The sequence below is a fragment of the Ovis aries genome, chromosome 12 (assembly GCF_016772045.2).
Source record: "Ovis aries strain OAR_USU_Benz2616 breed Rambouillet chromosome 12, ARS-UI_Ramb_v3.0, whole genome shotgun sequence".
Taxonomy (NCBI): domain Eukaryota; kingdom Metazoa; phylum Chordata; class Mammalia; order Artiodactyla; family Bovidae; genus Ovis; species Ovis aries.
The window spans coordinates 39,477,336-39,483,423 of record NC_056065.1 but is presented as its reverse complement, the minus strand read 5'-3'; positions in this window follow the sequence as shown (position 1 = coordinate 39,483,423).

The following is a 6,088-nucleotide window of genomic DNA, read 5'->3' as shown; positions in this document are numbered from 1 at the left end:
GGAGTGGGTTGCCATTGCCTTCCCCAATGCATGAAAGTGAAAAGTGAAAGTGAAGTCACTCAGTCCTGTCCAACTCTTAGCGACTCCATGGACTGCAGCCCACCAGGCTCCTTGGTCCATGGGATTTTCCAGGCAAGAGTACTGGAGTGGGGTGCCATCGCCTTGTCCAGTGTATCCACTGGCACTGATTAAATAACATGTGCATACAATCAACTGGGAAAAATCTATGTCACTTATATTTGCTGCTGTATATAGTTAATAACTACTGCTGCTGCTGCTGCAAAGTCGCTTCAGTCGTGTCCAACTCTGGGCAACCCCATAGACGGCAGCCCATCAGGCTCCCTCGTCCCTGGGATTCTCCAGGCAAGCACACTGGAGTGGGTTGCCATTTCCTTCTCCAAGGCATAGAAGTGAAAAGTGAAAGTGAAGTCACTCAGTTGTGTCTGACTCTTAGCGACCCCATGGACTGCAGCCTACTAGACTCCTCCGTCCATGGGATTTTCCAGGCAAGAGTACTGAAGTGGGTCGCCAGTGCCTTCTCTACTGATCACTATATAGAAGGTACAGGGACATGCAAGTGACCTGAATTATATTTTCCTTGAGAAGGAAAGGATTAAAAACAACCATCAACTGTGTTAAAGTGTTACAAAATTCCTCTAACCAAGCCACCTAAAAGGAGTGCCCTTATTTATTGCATATGTTATTTGGTCTCTGATTGGATTTTGGTAGTGGCTAGGGAGGGAAACAGGTTCTGGGTTTTGGCTTTTCTTTTGTCCTTTTTTTTTTTTTCTTTCTTTTGAAGTGCATGAGAGGCACACAATGAGTAGTTGTCTTCCTGGGAGAAGATATCTATCAAACGAAAAACAAACATAAAAACCTCTGTTCACACTACTACATACAAAATAGATAAACAAGGATTTGCTGTATAGCACAGGGAACTAAACTCAATAACTTGTAATAACCTATGATGGAAAAGAATCTGAGAAAGAACATATACATCTGTGTGTATACATACATACATACATGCATATATGTATATATAACCAGATCACTTTGCCTCACACCCGAAACTAATACAATACTGTAAATCAATTATTCTTCCATTTAAAGAAAAGAATCATTAAAAAAAAATCTTTTATTGTCCAATAGCTATAACCATGGCATTATAAGACAGAGAAGGATGTCTGACTGATTGATTTCTCAAACAATACTCACTATTTTCCTCTTTCTGAATAATCTGTATAATCTCTGGCAATTATGGTAAAAAAACAGCACCAGAGCTGACAAGATGAATCACCAATCCCCCTAATTATCTAGCAGTTGACAGAAGTTACCAAAATCAAGAGCCCTTGTTCGTTATAAGGATTTTTGAAACCTCAACCAAAACCTATCTTCAGACCAGACCACAGTACAAGGCCAGGAAATGCATTTTCGCTGGGGGTGGGGGGAGGGTGGAAGGGTTCACACAAAAGCACTTGCTTTTATTCTGGAAGAAAAAGATCATTTGTTCACTCAGAATGAGAACTCAGACAGGTAGGCCAGCAGAAGGAGCAGTTAGGAACAGGAAGGTTGATTTTGACAACTGGTTCATCAGATATTGACTTCCCGGGTGGCTCAGATGGTAAAGCATCTGTCTGCAATGCGGGAGACCCGGGTTCGATCTCTGGGTTGGGAAGATCCCCTGGAGAAGGAAATGGCAATCCACTCCAGGACTATTGCCTGGAAAATCCCATGGACAGAGGAGCCTGGTAGGCTACAGCCCATGCAGTCGCAAAGAGTCGGACAGGACTGCGCGAATTCACTTTCACTTTCACTTTCATCATACATTAGAGAAGCAGAGGTTAGTTCCCTGAAGTGAAGTCCTGGAGGGTCACTGAAAGTGCACTTGGAAGGGGCATGAAGAAATCATGAAGAGTGCTGTCCAGGCAGGGAAAGTGGTGGTGGAAGGGGGCAGAGCCAAGGTCCTCTCTTTGCATGTTTTACTTTGGACATTGTGCCCATGTTCCCTTCCTTCAATACCCACACACACTCATCCTTGTTCCTCAGACCCTCCCAGGGCACAAGCACTTGGCCTGTGAATTCCCTGCATGACTCTGAGCTGGGTGAGCCTCCTATATCCCTTCTCCTAACACAAGGGATCGAAAGAATTGGAGAGAAGGTACATCTATATTGCTTACGCCGTGGCTACCTTAATTAATAGGGGCATTTATACATTGGATTGACCTACAGAAACCCTTTCTCTCTGCACACAAGGAAGGCTGCAAGAAACAGCCCAGGTCCAAGGAGTGTTCTTGAAAGTCCAGATAGGTTCTGACCCTGACTACCAGCCCAGGGCACCACCCTCTCTTTCTCTCTGTCCATCTCGGGTCTGTTCTCTCTACAGGTTCCATTTGTAGCAAGGAGGAGGTGGGGGATGGTTGGCTTTGACAGGATGAATAATTTCTGAGTTATGTTGCTTCTTAGTGACACCATTAAAGTTTCAGTAAGGGGAAATATCACAACTATTGACTGAAGTGAAAGTGAATGTGAAGTTGCTCAGTCATGTCCCACTCTTTGCGACCCCGTGGATTGTAGCCTACCAGGCTCCTTTGTCCATAGGATTTTCCAGGCAATAGTACTAGAGTGGATTGCCATTTCCTTCTCCAGGGGATCTTCCCAACCCAGGGATTGAACCTGGGTCTCCCTCTTTGTAGACAGACACTTTACTGTCTGAGCCACCAGGGAAGTCTAAGGAGATCTTAAAAGGATTTGTTGGCCCCATCCGTTAATTTGTGCCCTAACCTTCCCCTACCCATGAAGCATCTGCTCAGCCTTAGCCAGAGAGGGGTCAACTTATCACTTCTTGCACACCAAGAATGTTACTGCCCCTTGCCTTTGGCCGAGTCTCTCCACCAGGTCCACTCCTGTCCATCCTTCAAGGAATACGAGTCCGACTCTTGACTCATACCTTCTTTGGAAATGGTTGTTAACTTTTCATCCCATAATGATGTCCCCTTCCTGTAATTCAGAGCAAAGGTGATCTAAAACTTTTACATTTTCTTGGCCTTTAGCAAGCCTGGGACTGCCTTGGTTCCACTCCTTTTGTGGTCATCTAACCTTTTATATGTAAATTCTGTCTTACCAACTTGGCTATAAGCTAAAGACTTGAAATGCAGCATCTAGCACAGTGCTGATTGTTTAAGGGCATTTGGTAATAGCTAAAAGTAAATGTTACTATCAGGAGATGATCAAATCCAGTCATCTCATTTTACAAATAAAATATAAAATGAGGTGATTTTCCCAAAGTCACTGTGACAAACAGAAATCAGTCTGAAGCCTACCCCCCTTTACCAATCCATGTCTCTAAATTGCTGATTTCTACCCATGTACAAAGAATAAAGAATCTAGAATGCAGATAATAAAGACAGCTGTCATTCAATCCAGTTAGAATCCTGTATCTATAAAAGATTACTACTTGAACATCATTTCCAAATGAATGGGGAGAAGAACAAGGTGCCATCATCCTGAATAACCAAGACAGTTTATGGAAAGGGGCTGAGGAGCTGACCTCCACCAGTTAGAATCAGCCCTCTTGGGTAGGCTGTGTCCTCTCATATAGTTACTCTATTTACAAGACTAATAAATGACTTTCCTCCAATACCATTTCTGTCATTTTTGATCAAATGTAAAGATTTAAAGGTGTTTTAACACTCCTTGGACATATGCAGAGGTGTGGGTAGGAAATTTTATTTTGGTGTTTGTAATGGCACACTGAAAACTCAGTAAAATGATGTGAACATCACCTTGACTACCTATTATTTTTATGCCAATAAAAAAGCTTTCAGTTTCCATACTACTCTTCATCTTGCCTTATGGCATTGATTTCTACTCCTTTCTCAAGTTTTCTCACGTGACTGTGTCTTTTGATAATATGCTAAACTTTATTACCAACATCCTCAAGTGAGTCCCTGTATAAAGTCTCTAATTGTTCTTCTCTTATTCTTTTCTTAAATTCATTCCAACCAGACATTAGTCCTCATAACCCCACCATACCTGTTCTCATCAAAGTCCTCAGTGACCCCCACTTTGCTGGTTCCCTTGATCAGTTCTCAGCAATTCACATCTCTCACCATAATTGGCCTATCAGAAGCATTTGACGTAGTAGGTCATTCCTACTCCTTGATATATTTTTTTGTCACCTGCTTTCTAGGACCCCAAACTCTAGTTTCCTCCTACATCATGGGTCATTCCTTCTCCATCTCCTTTATTGGTTCCTTCTCTTCTTCCCAGCCTCTTAATGCTGGAGTATCTATCCCAAGATTGAGCCCTTTGGTCCTCTGTTCTTCTCTGTCAACAGTGACTTACCCGGTGTCATAATTTTAAACAGCTCCTAAATGCCAGGCCTCCCAGATTTCTATACCCAGTGCAGACCTCTCTCCTGAACTCTAGAATCACACTTCCACAACTGCCCACTTCATATTTACACTTAGAATTCAACAGAAACAGAATCCTTCATCACCTCTCAAACCTGAACCCTTAATCTTTCCCTTGAGATATCTCCACCTTAGTTTACTGTCACTCCATCCTTCCGGCTGTTCAGATCAAAAATTTTGAGGCCCTGTATTCCCAGTGCCCTGATTCTTGGTCACTTGGATCATTGCCATACCTCTTTTTTTTTCAATTAATTTATTTATTTTAATTGAAGGCTAATTACTTTACAATATTGTAGTGGTTTTTGCCATACATTGACATGATTCAGCCATGGGTATATATGTGTCCCCATCCTGAACCCCTCCCACCTCTCTCCACATCCCATCCCTCAGGGTTGTCCCAGTACACCAGCTTTGAGTGTCCTGTCTCATGCATCAAACTTGGACTAGTGATCTATTTCACATATGGTAATATACATGTTTCAATGCTATTCTCTCAAATCATCCTACTCTTGCCTTCTCCCACAGAGTCCAAAACTCTGTTCTTTATATCTGTGTCTCTTTTGCCATCTCGCATATAGGATCATCGTTACCATCTTTCTAAATTCCATATATATGTGTTCATTTCAGTTCAGTCACTCAGTCATGTCTGACTCTCTGCGACCCCATGAATTGCAGCATGCCAGGCCTCCCTGTCCATCACCAACTCCTGGAATTTACCCAAATTCATGTCCATTGAGTCAGTGATGCCAGCCAGCCATCTCATCCTCTGTCGTCCCCTTCTCCTCCTGCCCCCAATCCCTCCCAGCATCAGAGTCTTTTCCAATGAGTCAGCTCTTCAGATGAGGTGGCCAAAGTATTGGAGTTTCAGCTTTAGCATCAGTCCTTCCAATGAACACCCAGGACTGAACTCCTTTAGAATGGACTGGTTGGATCTCCTTGCAGTCCAAGGGACTCTCAAGAGTCTTCTCCAACAACACAGTTCAAAAGCATCAATTCTTCGCTGCTCAGTTTCTTCACAGTCCAACTTTCATATCCATACATGACCACTGGAAAAACCATAGCCTTGACTAGATGGACCTTTGTTGGCAAACGAATGTCTCTGCTTTTGAATATGCTATCTAGGTTGGTCTTAACTTTCCTTTCAAGGAGTAAGCATCTTTAAATTTCATGGCTGCAGTCACCATCTGCAGTGATTTTGGAGCCCCCAAAAGTAAAGTGACATTGTCTCCACTGTTTCTCCATCTATTTCCCATGAAGTGATGGACCAGATGCCATGATCTTCGTTTTCTGAATGTTGAGCTTTAAGCCAATTCTCTCATTCTCCTCTTTCACTTTCATCAAGAGGCTTTTTAGTTCCTCTCCACTTTCTGCCATAAGGGTAGTGTCATCTGCATATCTGAGGCTATTGATATTTCTCCCAGCAATCTTGATTCTAGCTTGTGTTTCTTCCAGCCCAGCGTTTCTCATGATGTACTCTGCATATAAGTTAAATAAGCAGAGTGACAATATACAGCCTTGATGTACTCCTTTTCCTATTTGGAACCAGTCTGTTATTCCATGTCCAGTTCTAACTGCTTCCTGACCTGCATACAGATTTCTCAAGAGGCAGGTCAGGTGGTCTGTTATGCCCGTCTCTTTCAGAATTTTCCAGAGTTTATTGTGATCCACACAGTCAA